This window comes from Carassius auratus, chromosome 22 (assembly GCF_003368295.1).
Source record: "Carassius auratus strain Wakin chromosome 22, ASM336829v1, whole genome shotgun sequence".
In the NCBI taxonomy this organism is placed as follows: Eukaryota; Metazoa; Chordata; class Actinopteri; order Cypriniformes; family Cyprinidae; genus Carassius; species Carassius auratus.
Window position 1 is genome coordinate 12,576,277 of NC_039264.1, and position 16,341 is coordinate 12,592,617.

Sequence of the window (16,341 nt, forward strand, 5' to 3'; positions counted from 1 at the left end):
GTATACTGATCTACGAGACTGGAGATGCTTTTAACCTCAGATCCAGTCATTTTCCTGCCCATTTTAGTCACATTTTCTAGCATATTCCTGTTCTGGACAGAAAGATTGGCTGGCACGTCACTCTACCATCTCGCAAAGTGTTCGTTCAGGGCATTTGCCTGCTCAACTGTATGCTCTGGGGTGTAAGAGCAGTTATTTTGACGTTTTGTCGGGATCACATTATCCACACAAAAGTTAATATATGACGTGACAACATCTGTATGCTCGTCGAGAAGCAGCCCTGCAGAGTTGTCACACTGTCATCGTCCCACACACGCACTGATGTGGTTTAGATTTTTCCCTCTTCAATTTTTTCGATAAGAGGGCAATAAAAAGACAGTGTTATGATCTGAGCTGCCTATCGCTGGTTTGTTTACTGCTTTGTAAGCATTTTTTATGTTGCCATAATCAATCACCTTTATTTATATAGTGCTTTAAACAAAATACATTGCGTCAAAACACTGAACAACATTCATTTGGAAAACAGTGTCTCAATAATGCAAAATGATAGTTAAAGGCAGTTCATCATTGAATTCAGTGATGTCATCTCTGTTCAGTTTAAATAGTGTCTGTGCATTTATTTGCAATCAAGTCAATGATATCGCTGTAGATGAAGTGACCCAACTAAGCAAGCCAGAGGCGACAGCGGCAAGGAACCGAAACTCCATCGGTGACAGAATGGAGAAAAAAACCTTGGGAGAAACCAGGCTCAGTTGGGGGGTCAGTTCTCCTCTGACCAGACGAAACCAGTAGTTCAATTCCAGGCTGCAGCAAAGTCAGATTGTGGAGAAGAATCATCTGTTTCCTGTGGTCTTGTCCTGGTGGTCCTCTGAGACAAGGTCTTTACAGGGGATCTGTATCTGGGGCTCTAGTTATCCTGGTCTCCGCTGTCTTTCAGGGCTGTAGAGGTCCTTTCTAGGTGCTGATCCACCATCTGGTCTGGATACGTACTGGATCCGGGTGACTGTAGTGACCCTCTGATCTGGATACAGACTGGATCTGGTTGCCACGGTGACCTCGAACAAGAGAGAAACAGACAAATATTAGCGTAGATGCCATTCTTCTAATGATGTAGAGAGTACGGTGTTATGTGAAGTGTTTCCGGTTCCAGTTTACCTAATAAATGCAGCCTAAAAATCCTTTAACGGATTTGGATATTAAAAGCATATTAGTATGTTATGTGTATGCCAGGTTAAAGAGATGGGTCTTTAATCTAGATTTAAACTGCAAGAGTGTGTCTGCCTCCCGAACAATGTTAGGTAGGTTATTCCAGAGTTTAGGCGCCAAATAGGAAAAGGATCTGCCGCCCGCAGTTGATTTTGATATTCTAGGTATTATCAAATTGCCTGAGTTTTGAGAACGTAGCGGACGTAAAGGAGTATAATGTAAAAGGAGCTCAAAAGGAGCACACCTAGGTTCCTAACTGATGACGAAGAATTGACAGAGCAACCATCAAGTCTTAGACAGTGTTCTAGGTTATTACTCGCAGAGTTTTTAGGCCCTATGATTAACACCTCTGTATTTTCTGAATTTAGCAGTAAGAAATTACTCGGCATCCAATTTTTTATATCGACCATGCATTCCATTAGTTTTTCAAATTGGTGTGTTTCACCGGGCTGCGAGGAAATATAGAGCTGAGTATCATCAGCATAACAGTGAAAGCTAACACCATGTTTCCTGATGATATCTCCCAAGGGTAAAATATAAAGCGTGAAGAGTAGCGGCCCTAGTACTGAGCCTTGAGGTACTCCATACTGCACTTGTGATCGATATGATACATCTTCATTCACTGCTACGAACTGATGGCGGTCATATAAGTATGATTTAAACCATGCTAATGCACTTCCACTGATGCCAACAAAGTGTTCAAGTCTATGCAAAAGAATGTTGTGGTCAATTGTGTCAAACGCAGCACTAAGATCCAATAAAACTAATAGAGAGATACACCCACGATCAGATGATAAGAGCAGATCATTTGTAACTCTAAGGAGAGCAGTCTCAGTACTATGATACGGTCTATATCCTGACTGGAAATCCTCACATATACCATTTTTCTCTAAGAAGGAATATAATTGTGAGGATACCACCTTTTCTAATATCTTGGACAGAAAAGGGAGATTCGAGATTGGTCTATAATTAACAAGTTCTCTGGGGTCAAGTTGTGGTTTTTTTATGAGAGGCTTAATAACAGCCAGTTTGAAGGTTTTGGGGACATATCCTAATGACAATGAGGAATTAATAATAGTCAGAAGAGGACCTATGACTTCTGGAAGCACCTCTTTTAGGAGCTTAGATGGTATAGGGTCTAACATACATGTTGTTGGTTTAGATGATTTAACAAGTTTAAACAATTCTTCCTCTCCTATAGTAGAGAAGGAGTGGAACTGTTCCTCAGGGGGTCTATAGTGCACTGTCTGATGTGATACTGTAGCTGACGGCTGAATGGTTGCAATTTTATCTCTAATAGTATCGATTTTAGAAGTAAAGTAGTTCATAAAGTCATTACTGTTGTGGTGTTGGGAAATGTCAACACTTGTTGAGGCTTTATTTTTCGTTAATTTAGCCACTGTATTGAATAAATACCTGGGGTTATGTTTGTTTTCTTCTAAAAGAGAAGAAAAGTAATCAGATCTAACAGTTTTTAATGCTTTTCTATAGGATATGCTACTTTCCCGCCAAGCAATACGAAATACCTCTAGTTTTGTTTTCCTCCAGCTGCGCTCCATTTTTCGGGCTGCTCTCTTTAGGTTGCGAGTATGCTCATTATACCATGGTGTCAAACTGTTTTCCTTAACCTTCCTTAAGCGTAAAGGAGCAACTGTATTTAAAGTGCTAGAAAAGAGAGAGTCCATAGTTTCTGTTACATCATCAAGTTGTTCTGAGGTTTTGGATATGCTAAGGAATTTGGATACATCAGGAAGATAACTTAAAAAGCAGTCTTTTGTGGTAGAAGTGATGGTTCTTCGATACTTGTAACAAGAAGTAGAATTTACAATTTTGGCTATATGAAGTTTACACAGAACTAAATAATGATCTGAGATATCATTACTTGGCTGAATAATTTCAACACTATCAACATCAATTCCATGTGACAGTATTAAATCTAGAGTATGATTTCGACAATGAGTAGGTCCTGAAACATGTTATCTAACACCAATAGAGTTCAGAATGTCTATAAATGCTGATCCCAATGCATCTTTTTCATTATCGACATGGATATTAAAATCACCAACTATAAAAACTTTATCTGCAGCCAGAACTAACTCAGATGTAAAATCACCAGACTCTTTAATAAAGTCTGTATGGTGCCCTGGTGGCCTGTATACAGTAGCCAGTACAAACATAACAGGTGATTTATCATTAACATTTGTTTCTCTGGATAATGTTATATGAAGCACCATTACTTCAAACGAGTTATACTTGAAGCCTGCCCTCTGAGAAATCCTGAAAACGTTGTTATAAATTGAAGCAACTCCTCCCCCTTTGCCTTTTAGACGCGGCTCATGTTTATAACAGTAATCTTGGGGGGTGGACTCATTTAAAATAAAGTAATCATCAGGTTTTAGCCAAGTTTCTGTCAAACAGAGCACATCTATATTATGATCAGTTATCATATTATTTACAAAAAGTGTTTTCGTAGAAATGGATCTGATATTCAATAAGCCAATCTTTATCATTTGTTTATCCATATTGCATTTGTTTTTTATTTGTTGAACCTCAATTAAATTGTTAACCTTAACTTGGTTTGGACGTTTTTTGTATTTTCTAGTTCGGGGAACAGACACAGTCTCTATAGTGTGATATCTAGGTGAAAGAGTTTCTATGTGCTGAGATTTAACTGACCTCTATGACGGGAGGCAGCTAGCAGACGGTCGGTTTAGCCAGTCTGTCTGCTTCCTGACCTGGGCCCCAGTTAGTCAAGTATAAACACTAAGACTATGTGCCATATTTCTAGACAGAAGAGTGGCGCCACCCCAGGATGGATGAAGACCATCTCTTTTAAACAGGTCAGGTCTGCCCCAAAAGCTCGTCCAATTGTCTATGAAACCTATGTTATTCTGTGGGCACCACTTAGACATCCAGCCATTGAGTGATGACAATCTGCTATGCATCTCGTCACCACGGTAAGCAGGGAGGGGACCAGAGCATATTACAGTGTCTGACATCGTGCTTGCAAGTTCACACACCTCTTTAAAGTTATTTTTAGTGATCTCCGACTGGCGAAGTAGAACATCATTAGCGCCGGCATGAATAACAATCTTACTGTATTTATGTTAAGCATTAGCCAGCACTTTGAAATTTGCCAAGATGTCAGGCGCTCTGGCTCCTGGTAAACATTTGACTATGGTGGCTGGTGTCTCTATATTCACATTCCGTACAATAGAATCACCAATAACTAGAGCACTTTCATCAGGTTTCTCAGTGGGTGCATCACTGAGTGGGGAGAATCTGTTTAATGTTTTGATCGGAACAGAAGAGTGGTGTTTTGACCCAGGACTATGCTGCCTCACCGTCACCCAGTTGCCCTGCTGCAGGAGAAAAAATATAGATCAATTAACATAGATCAATTATTTTTGATCCACGCGTAGCGCAATTCACATATTGCTGATAGTGGGGTAATGCAGATGACAAAGAGCAGCCATTAAATTCCCCCAAAATAAATTTGGGAGTGAAACTTAATAAAACTTAAAGAAACTTAATCCTTAAACTTAATAAAGAGGTTGGAGCTGTGTGATGGTGTGCAGTCAGGGGTCAGCAGAGTGAAGAGAAGGGGGCTCAGCACACATCCTTGGGGGCCCCAGTGTTCAGTGTGATGGTGCTGGATGTGTTGCTGCCGACCGGTACTGCCTGAGGTCTTCCAGTCAGAAAGTCCAACAGCCAGTTGCACAGTGAATTGTTGAGTCCCAGCTGGACCAGTTTGTGAATGAGCTGTTGAGGGATGATTGTGTTGACTTCTGAACTGAAGTCTATGAACAGCATTCTGACATTTGAGTCCTTTTTGTCCAGATGTGAGAGTGCTGAGTGGACAGCAGTTGGACCGATATGGGGGGGGGCAGACATGATGTTGTGCATGACTAGCCTTTCAAAGTACTTCATGAGGATGGGAGTAAGTGCAACAGGATGGTGGCCATTGAAGCAGGATGGAGACGGCTTTTTAGGGACTGGAGTGATGGTGGTAGTTTTGAATCATTTGGGAAGAACATCCTGACTAAGTGAAATGTTGAAAATGTTTGTGAAGAGAAGAATTCTGCTGCACAGTCTCTCAGTACATACCCAGGGATATTGTCAGGACCCTGAGCTTTGCGTGCATTTATCCTGCTAAAGGATCTCTTCATTCTGTCTGGGGTCAGCATCATCACCTGGTTGCTGTGAGGAGGTGGTGTCTTCTGTGCAGTGGTGCTGTTTTGTTGCTCAAAGCGAGCGAAGAAGGTGTTCAGCTCGTTCAGTAGAGAGATGTTGCTGTCACAGGTCCGTGGTGGGGGCTTGTAGTCTGTAATGGTCTGTATCCCCTGCCACAGGCTCTGAGTATCTCTGCTGTCACTGAATTGATGGGCTATCCTCCTGGAGTGATGTCTCTTAGCCTCTCTGATGCCACAGGACAGGTTGGCCCTGGCTATTCTCAAGCCCACCTCATCTCCAGTTCTGAAGGCAGCGTTCCATGTCTTCAGGAGTCTGTAGAACTTGTCTGTTTGTAAACTCCTCTCTGTGTGGTGTAAACAAAGTCTAAAATTTTATTACCTTGAGTTGGAACGTTAATGTGTTGGTGTATTTTTGGAAGCACACTCTTTGAGTCAGCATTGTTGAAACCCCCAGCTATGATGAGAAAAGCATCAGGGTGTGCTGTCTGCTGCTCACTGATGTGCTGGTACAGTTCATTTAGTGCATCGTTCCTGTTGCAGTTGATGTTGTTCGGGGGAAAGTAAACCTAAACAAGCAGTATTGCAGTATAATCCCTCGGCAGATAGAATGGCAGGTACTTAATAATCATAAACTCCAGCAGGGGTCCATCGCACCACATGTCATTGATGTAAACACAAAGCCCCCGCCGCAGGTTTTTCCTCCCATGACGAGAGCTCTGTCTGCTCTATAGCACGTCAGCTGGTCTAGTTGAATAGCGTAGTCAGGGACGCTGTTGCTGAGCCGTGTTTCCGTGAACACAAAAACACAACAGTCTCTTACAGTCCTCTGAGTTGAACGTAGTAATAGAATGTAGTCCAGTTTATTGTCCAAAGAGCGTACGTTAGCCAGTACAATGGTGGGATAGATGGCTTGTGTGGGTTAGCCGTTAGCCTAGCCCGGATACCTCTGCTTCCTCTCACGCCGGTTGTGGCACCTCCACTGTGGGCGAGATGCAGTAGTGGTGCGTCGGGGATGGTTTAGGTCTCTGGAGCAGTCTGAGATCCTGCAACTGTTCCACGTGCGTGAAGTTTAACTGTAAAAATACGGTTATGCAGACATCCAGCAGAAACTCAAGACTGTATACGCGCTTAAAGACAGGTAGACGCGATGATGACGTACAAAAACACGAAAACACTATTTTTTGCACACTGCCTGTGGACGCACTGCCATTAAAACCATAAATAAATAGCAGGGATCCTCAAATCTGGCCCATGAGATCCACTGCTGCATTGCATGCTGGGATCCTTTATAGTACATATGGACTGTAGAAACACAGTATGATGCTGTTTGCTTAAAGTAATTTCTGAGAGTGCAGTTAGATACAAGAGTCAACTACTTTGAAAGTCATGCAATTTTTTATTTATTATCAGAAACTGAGAAAAAATTGCCACACTGTAAATAATGATAGTGGTGTTAACATACAGTTTCTTGTAATTTAACAACATATAATTTTATGTGCTAAGCCTGGTAATCGCAGGAGAGTACCCAGACTGATAATTGTACAATGTAAAATGCTGACCCAAAAAAAAACACTATCGTAACTGTTGTAAGGGAAACATGTCAATTTAGATCAAAGGAAATTGTCACAGTGAGGCTCTGTGACTACAGACTTTTATTACGAAAAGGACTCTTACTTTGACAAGGGACTGTGAACAAACATGCATAGGGGCTTTTCACATATCGCGCCTAAAAACGCGTGGAAAACGCTAGGCGCGACGCTTTTTCCTTCTTTCCAAAGCGCTCGGGCAGAAGCGCTCCTGAGGCGCCTGCCTTTGCTAAGCAACCATGACGTGCTCTCTCCATGAAGACGCGGAAATTTCAGCAAAGGATAAATGGATTTGCAGCACTAAAAATCGCTCGCAGTAGCTCTGCTACTAAATTTATTTCAAAATGGCAATCCATATACAGCTATGATCAGCTGTTCCTTCATCTTGGCTGATTTTCAACGTTGTTACGGTAATGGATGAAGCTCATTGGTTCTTGTCACATGACCCGCGGTGCGCTTGTGGCATTCTGAAAAGTTTAGATGTTTTTAACTCGATGCGGTGTGGACGTGCCTGGAATAAACGGGCATCATGAGCTTGCATGCCGCGCGCCTACATTGGAAATAACGAACTTGCGAGCGCTAAAGACGCGATATGTGAACGGCCCCATACTGTACATTTCCCTATGTTTGCGCAAATTGAACACCAATTGACACGTAATCTAACTGATCGTGTGCTATGTAATGTTGTTCCTGTCCTCATGTTGTTGTTTTTTCTAAATTTGACATTTAATGACTCATAAATGTTGATTTGTCTTGTATTGAGTTGTATTGTATTGTATTGAGTTGTATTGTATTGTATTGATTTGTTGTATTAAGAAGCAATGCAAGGCCGGTAATCAGGTTTAATGTTGATTGTTTCTGTATATCAATTTACATATTATAAATAATCTAACTTACGTAGGCAAGGCAAGGCAAGTTTATTTATATAGCACATTTCGTACACAATGGTAATTCAAAGTGCTTTACATAAAAGAAAGTAAAATAATCATGAAGAAAAATAATAACAAAAATAAAACAAGCAATTTAAAACTTTTAAAATGATTAAAACATTTAAAAATAGTTAGAAAATGATTTTTACATAAAAATAATAATAATAATAATAAAACGGTGAAAATATAGTGCAATCAGTTCGGACATTGCACAGTGCTCATTCAACAAATGCACAGCTAAAAAGATGCGTTTTGAGTCTAGATTTAAATGTGACTAGTGTTTTAGCACATCTGATCTCTTCTGGAAGCTGATTCCAACTGCGGGCAGCATAGTAACTAAAGGCAGACTCCCCTTGTTTTGTGTGAACCCTTGGTATTTCTAACTGACTCAGTCCTAGTGATCTGAGTGCTCTGTTAGGTTTATATTCAGTGAACATATCTGCAATATATTTTGGTCCTAGGTAATTTAGTGACTTATATACGAGTAAAAGTACTTTAAAATCAATCCTAAATGTAACTGGAAGCCAGTGTAAGGACCTGAGGACTGGTGTGATATGCTCAGATTTTCTGGTTCTAGTCAGAATCCTGGCAGCAGCGTTCTGGATGAGCTGCAGCTGTCTAATGGTCTTTTTGGGAAGGCCAGTGAGGAGCCCATTACAATAGTCCACCCTGCTGGTGGTAAAGGCATGAACAAGTTTCTCCAAGTCTTGACTGGAAACAAAACATCTAATTCTTGCGATGTTTTTTAAATTATAGTATGTTGATTTAGTTACTGCTTTGACATGACTACTGAAACTAAGGTCTGTCTCCAGAATCACACCAAGATTCCTGACTTGATTTTTAGTTGTTTGACCCCTAGAGTCAAGGTATGCATTCACCTTGAACACTTCATCTTTGTTTCCAAATGCAATGACTTCAGTTTTTTCCTTGTTTAACTGAAGAAAGTTCTGGCACATCCAACTATTAATTTCATCAATGCATTGGCAGAAGGAGTCAATGGGGCTGTAGTCATTTGGAGATAAGGCTAGGTAAATCTGGGTATCATCAGCATAGCTGTGATTGGCAATTTGGTTCTTTCTCATTATTTGACTTAGTGGAAGAATATACAGGCTAAACAAGAGCGGTGCAAGAATTGACCCTTGTGGGACTCCGCATGTCATGGACGTCCACTTAGACTTATGCTCTCCTAGACTCACATAATAGCCTCTCCCTTCTAAGTATGATCTGAACCATTTGAGTACCATCCCAGAAAGCCAGACCCAGTTTTCCAGTCTCTCTAGTAGTATGTTATGATCGACAGTGTCAAACGCAGCACTGAGATCTAGCAATACCAGCACCGATATTTTGCCAGAGTCACAATTTAAGCGAATATCATTTATTACTGTCTCTGTGCTGTGATGTGGTCGGAAACCAGATTGAAAATTGTCCAGGTATCCATCTGAGTTTAAGTATTTGTTCAGCTGATTAAAAACTACCTTTTCTATAATTTTGCCTATAAAAGGAAGATTAGATATTGGTCTAAAATTGCTCAAAATTGTGTTATCAAGATTGGTCTTTTTCAGGAGGGGCTTTACAACTGCAGTTTTTAGGGAGTTTGGAAATGTCCCAGAAAGAAGTGAGGCATTCACCACTTCTAAGAGATCTGCTTTTAAGCAGTCAAGCACACTTTTGAAAAAAGATGTGGGAAGTGTGTCAAGACAACAGGTTGATGATTTTAGTTGATGCACTATGTCTTTCAGAATTTTGCTATCAATTGTTTCAAAAATAGACATAGTATCTTTTTGATATTTTGGCCGAATCTGTCTGACCTCTGCATTACTTGAGGATGTGCTAATCGCCTTCCTGATATTTATGATCTTCTCAGAAAAGAAAGAAGCAAACTCATTGCATTTGCTGTCTGATAGCATATCACTGGGAATCTGACTTGGGGGGTTTGTCAGTCTCTCAACAGTGGCAAAAAGAGTAAGAGTGTTATTTAAGTTACTGTTTATTAGGTTTGAGAAGAAGTTCTGTCTAGCTGTGGCTAGTTTCACATTGAAAGCATGAAGGATGTCTTTATAGATGCTATAGTGAATTTCAAGTTTCGTCTTCCTCCACATCCGCTCTGCTTTTCTGCATTGTCTTTTCATAGTCTGAACTGCTGTTGATCTTCTCCAAATTGATTTCTGTCTGTTTGTTTTCTTACTGACTATTATTGGTGCAATATAATCAATAACATTTTTAACTTTTGAGTTGAAGGAATCAAGGAGAATATCAACAGAGTCTGCAGAAATGCTTGGTGTTAAAGATATAGCCTCCATAAATAGTACACTTGTGTCCTCGTTTATGCATCTCCTTCCGACAGAGACAGATCTAGATTCAGTGGTAGCAGAGATCAATATATCAAAGAAAATACAGAAGTGACCAGATAGTGCTACGTCCTTAATAACAATGAATGAAATGTTTAGACCCCTACTGATGATTAGATCCAGAGTGTGTCCACCTTTGTGTGTGGGTCCATGCACATGCTGAATCAGGTCAAAGGTGTTTAGAACCGTTATCATTTCTTTTGTAGTTTTGTCTTCTGCATTATCTATGTGAATATTAAAATCCCCTGCAATTGCAAAACAGTCAAACTCTGAGGAAATTATTGATAACATTTCTGTGACCTCTTCAACAAAAGCTGGAGAGTATTTTGGAGGCCTGTAAATAATAATAAACAGAATGCGTGGAGCACCTTTCAGCACAATCCCTAGATATTCGAAAGACAAGTACTGACCAAATGACACTTGTTTGCATTGATAGACATCTTTAAATAGAGCAGCTACACCCCCACCTCTCCTAACAGTCCTGCAAACACTCATGTAAGTGAAGTTAGGATTGTTGCACTGCAGCTGTCTTCTAGCCATGTTTCATTTAGAAACATAAAATCCAGATTGTTTGTGGTTATTAAGTCATTGATTAGAAATGATTTATTTTTTAGTGAGCGAATGTTTAAAAGTGCTAACTTGATGGCAGTGCTTTGTGTCTTTACATCAATCTTAGTTTGATGCATAATAGGCCGCAGATTAGATGAGTCTGCCCTTCGGCTTGAGAAGGCCTTAAACCTTCTATCACGTGATAAAACTGAAATAGAGAAAGCTACAGGCACACTGGGTTCCCGCCTGTTCAGTAGGCATTTGTCAATGTTGCTGCTATTATTGCGGGGACCGGACACATATCACTGAGAGCTGCTATCAGTCGCGCCAATGGAGGCCATCCGGTTGAAACAATTGTCTATGGCCCCAGAAAAGATTGAAGTTGTCGATGAAATTTACTCCTTTTATATTACAAGATCTTTGTAGCCATGTGTTCAGCCCAAGCAACCGTGAAAACATATTTGTTCCCCTTGCTGGGAGTGGTCCACTGATGAACGACTGAACTTTGAGTCTTTGAAGTGTTTCAAAGAGTTCAATGAAGTCCTTCTTAAGGAGTTCTGACTGCTCTTTCTGAATATCATTCTTCCCCACATGGATGATGATTTGATTTGCAGTCTTGTGCTTCATCAGAATGTTCTGAAGTTCCTTGTTCACATCAGAGACCGTTGCTTGAGGAAGGCAGCATGTTGTTGTAGTCCTGCTACGGATGTTTCTGATAACAGAGTCAACCCACTATCAGAGTCCTTGGCTCGGCTGCGCTCTGAGCCGAAAGCCGCTGTCTGCTCGTCCTTGAGCGCCTGTTAGTAGCGGTGTTTGCTGCTGGCTGATGAGATCCATGTTTAAATACATTTGGGGATTCCTCACCCACATTTATTAATGCTTGAAATCTGTTCTCCAGATGTATAGGGGGTGGTAGAATACCAGTATTTACAAGCCTTGTCATAGTCGAATCTGGGGTAGAGGAAGCTATGGCGATTAGTGTGGCGATCAGTTTCGGCTTGTTCCTCTACACTTGGTATAAACTGTTGAGATTCAGAAGATTCATGGGACTCACCGGCTGTTTGCTGAGGGGGTCCATGACGACGGTCTGCTAAGTGTTCTGTCTGTTTTGGAAGTCCAGAAAGTAACTTTGTTTCAAGAATCACAATCCTTTGTAGAAGTTTGCAGCAGTTCATGCAACAAGTAGATCCAACAGGAGGCATTTTCTCTCTCTTCTGTTTGGTAGGCAGTTGTTTTCCCATCTCCAGCATGTAAGCTGTTCGCAGTGGGAGACAAAGTCTTCTTTTTGTAGTATTATTCCAGTCCCAGTGTTTTTAGTTTTAGCGTTTGTGCCAAAAATCTGTTGTTTGAGCACTGTGCTGATCTGCTGAAGTAAAAATCTTAGAAAAATCTGAGAAAAGTACAGAAATAAGAAGCAAAGCGCAGAGCAGTAAGCTAGAATGTCCGAACGGTAGCAAAGCCGGAAGCAAAATCGTACTGATATTATTTTTTTTAGCTTATCGTCCATTAGTGTAGAAATAACTTCAGTTAATTCAGCAATCAAGGCAGCGTTATCAGCCCTCGGCGTCCCCATGCCTACTTGTTCTAGTGCATCAGCTGAGTGCATCAGCTGAGACCGTTGGATTGAGGAAGCATGCAGTAATAGCGAGGGGCGAGAACTTGGAATCACTGGGATTAAGGAAGTAAGTGAAAAATTGGTTGAGGTTGGGCTTCATCTTCTTTGCCAGAGAAGTTAAGTCCTTGTGACTAGTACCATTGGCCTGGGAAAACTCAGATAGGTGAGCACTCAGGTCCAGGAGGGCAGGCACCACCAGAAATAAGGACATTGTGTCACTCTGGAGCATCTGGGTGTGCTCAGCAAAGGGGAGGAGCAGATCATAGTGTAGTTATCCTTTGCCATTCACTTGGCAGCAGACAATCCCAGACCATCCTATCAGCTACTTGAGTAAGTTATTCCTTCAAATCAATTAAAGGGTTAGTTCACCCAAAAATGAAAATGAAGTCATTAATAACTCACCCTTATGCTGTTCCAAACATGTAAGACCTCCTGTTATCTTCGGAACACAGTTTAAGATATTTTAGATTTAGTCCGAGAGCTCTGAGTCCCTCCATTGAAGCTGTGTGTAAGAAAAACATCATCAAAGTAGTCCATGTGACATCAGAGGTTCCGTTGGAATTTTTTTGAAGCATCAAAAATACATTTTGGTCCAAAAATGGCAAAAACGACGACTTTATTCAACATTGTCTTCTCTTCCATGTCTGTTGTGAGAGAGAGTTCAAATCAAAGTAGTCTAAATATCTGGTTCACGAACTAATCATTCAGTTCACCAAATCGAACTGAATTATTTTAAACGGTTCGCATCTCTAATACGCATTAATCCATAAATGACTGTTCACTTTTTTAATGTGGCTGACTCTCCCTCTGAGTTCAAACAAACCAATATCCCGGAGTAATGCATGCACTCAAACAGTACACTGACTGAACTGCTGTGAAGAGAGAACTGAAGATGAACGCTGAGCCGAGCCAGATAACGAACAATAGACTGACTCGTTCACGAGTGAAGAACCGTTTCTGTCAGATGCGTCCGATTCGTGAACCGAGGAGCTGATGATACTGCACATGTGTGATTAAGCGTGAAGCAGACCGACACACAGGGCGTCTGAACTGAACTGATTCTTTTGGTGATTAATTCTGAACTGATTCTGTGCTAGCGTTATGAGCGCGGGTAAACTGAAGGCTTGAATTAAGGGCAATCATCGCAAATGACGCCATTACGTTGAGCGCAAAAGAACCGGTGAACCGTTTTCTTCAACCGGTTTATTGAATCGAACTGTCCGAAAGAACTACTGGTGATCCAAAAAACTGATGCAACAGGTTCTTCACTCGTGAACGAGTCAGTCTATTGTTCGTTATCTGGCTCGGCTCGGTGTTCATCTTCAGTTCTCTCTTCACAGCAGTTCAGTCAGTGTACTGATGGGGTAGTGAAAATGACTCAGCCAAGGCAAGCAGTGCAGACAACACTAGATAATGCCTTGCAAACCTTGCATTTTTGTTCTGCTGATATTGAGATTGAGTCTGATCCAACAAAAGGCAACAGATTACATCAGCGTAGAGTTTGGGTAGCAGACATGTTTAACACTGCAGAACAGGTTAAGGAGGAGGTTGCTGAATGGAGTTGTGTGAATCTGACATTATAATTCCAAATGATCTCGCCCAGTTACAGATAGAAGACGTTAGCCATGTGCTTTAATCAGGTTAAAAATGATGATGACACTGATGTTTTACTTGTTTTGCCTTTTGTGTTGAAACATGGACTCCTGCATAAACAGACTAAGGGGGGAGATTGTTTCAGACTCCGGCAAAGACTGGGATAAATGGCTGCCATACCTCCTGTTTGCCTACCGTGAAGTGACCCCAGGCTCCAACAGGACTCTCGCCATTTGAATTTCTGTATGCCCACCAAGTAAGAGGTCCTTTAGATGTCCTGAAAGAGAGTTGTGAGGCTACAGACAACCCAAAGACAAAGAACATCTCCACTTATGTGATGAAAATTAGGGAGAAACTACAACAGAGCACCGGAGAAGAAGTTTTGTTATTGCTTAACATCTGAAAATAAGCTGTTGGCAAAGGCGCAGGGCCTGTACCACATAAAGAGTAAGGTAGGTCCAGTGACCTATCAGATTGAGATCCCCTCACAAAATTCTCCTCTGCAAACATTTCATGTGAACATGGTGAAAAGATGGCATGCACAGCATCCTCCTGGCAGAACATTATTAGTAAATGTAATCCTTATTCAATGCCACGGGTAGATGAATTGGTGGAGAGACTAGGAAGAGCAAAGTACCTGAACACACTGGATCTATGCAAAGGGTATTGTTCCCGCTCTTGCAGGGTATAATTTTGGACATGATTCCTATAACAAGAATAGGATACATTTGACAAATAATTGATTGTCAGAAACGTTTCAAGCAAGAAGATTCAAACACACACATACTAAACATGAATATGAATCCTTAAGCTATTCAATAGTTATTAAAAAGACATACACAATAAGGGATTAGGAATATGATACTCAAATGTGTGGGTTACATATATGATAAGGAATTAAGCAATAGACTGATATTTTGTCTTTTTGAGTTAATTTTAGTGCATCTACAATCTACATCTGTAAAATAATTTCTGTGGCATTCTTTGACATAAGGACATTCTGTGGAGTCCAGAGGTTAAAAGGTCTCAGTCTGTTTCTTCTCTTCTAGGTGGGGGAAGACAATCCAAAGAGCTTGTGATCGTGATTACTATAACGGATTTACATGTGATGGTCATCCTGTGCATCTCTTTGATAATCAATCTTGATTACTTGCCCCAAATTTTTAATCTACTTTCTGAATTGTTATTTTGTTGTAATGTTGAAAGCTGTTCAAGCTGCTAGTTAGTGGACCTGCTTCTGACTTGTGGTGCTAAGAATTGATTTGCAACTTCCTGTTGTCTTGAGCCTTTCTGTGGAATTTGGTTCCTCATGTTTCAACCATGCTCCTCGAATCTTCAATTTGTCTGGTTGGGTCTGATACCTTATACCCCCCACTCTCCAATTGGCGAGGTGTTCAGCTGAAGACATTGTCAATAGCTGGAGAAACAAAGGCAGAAGAAGCAGACAAAAACAGCAAACAACAAGACAACACCTCCATGACAGTTACTGTACTGGTGCAGGCATCAGGTTATTTTTGTACACGTGGTTAAGTTCAATTAGTCAATGTAGTTTAGTACATTGAGGATAGTTTAGATCATTTTGGAAATTGTTGTTCTAATTTGTTCCAGTATGTTGATTAGTCAGTAAAACTTTTGGTTAGTTCTTTTTGGTTCTTATAGGTTGTCTTAATTTAAATATTTACAATTTGATTTCTAGTAACAATTTGCAATGAAATGAATTGACCTATCATGCATGGAGCTCTCTGGCTTCCATTCAGTTTAGAGTCGCTGGCAGATATTAGTGCTGAGTCCCAATTCGCCTACTTATACTACGACCTAAAAGTATGTACTTTTTTTTGTGAGGAAAAAGTACATACTTTTGAGTGTGTAGCAAAAGAGTATGCACGTTCTGGGATATACTTCGATGACGTCATGCAACGTGAACGACAACGTGTTTGCCTAGTTATGCACACCACAACTGTTAAAGTTTCATTCATTCTTTATGTCCAGTAAAATATTATTTACTATTCCCATTTTTTTTTCTCATCGTTTTTTTTTCACAATACATTTTACAATGTGTTCTTCTACCAAATTGAGGAGTGAAGAAGCAGGGCTGCGTCGTCATAGAACCAAACGCAGGTCGTTTGTGAGGCGACTGGTTCTAACGTTCATGTGCAATGTGTGTAACGAAATAAAATATAACTTTAATTAGGGTTAAACGTGAATTCTTACACTTAAAAGTTGAGGGCGCATCTCTGCTGCTGCACCCGGCTGCCATGTTTACATCACCGCAAAGCCATTGCAAAGCTCCTCCCTCCAGTATGCAATGGGTTGTGGGCAATA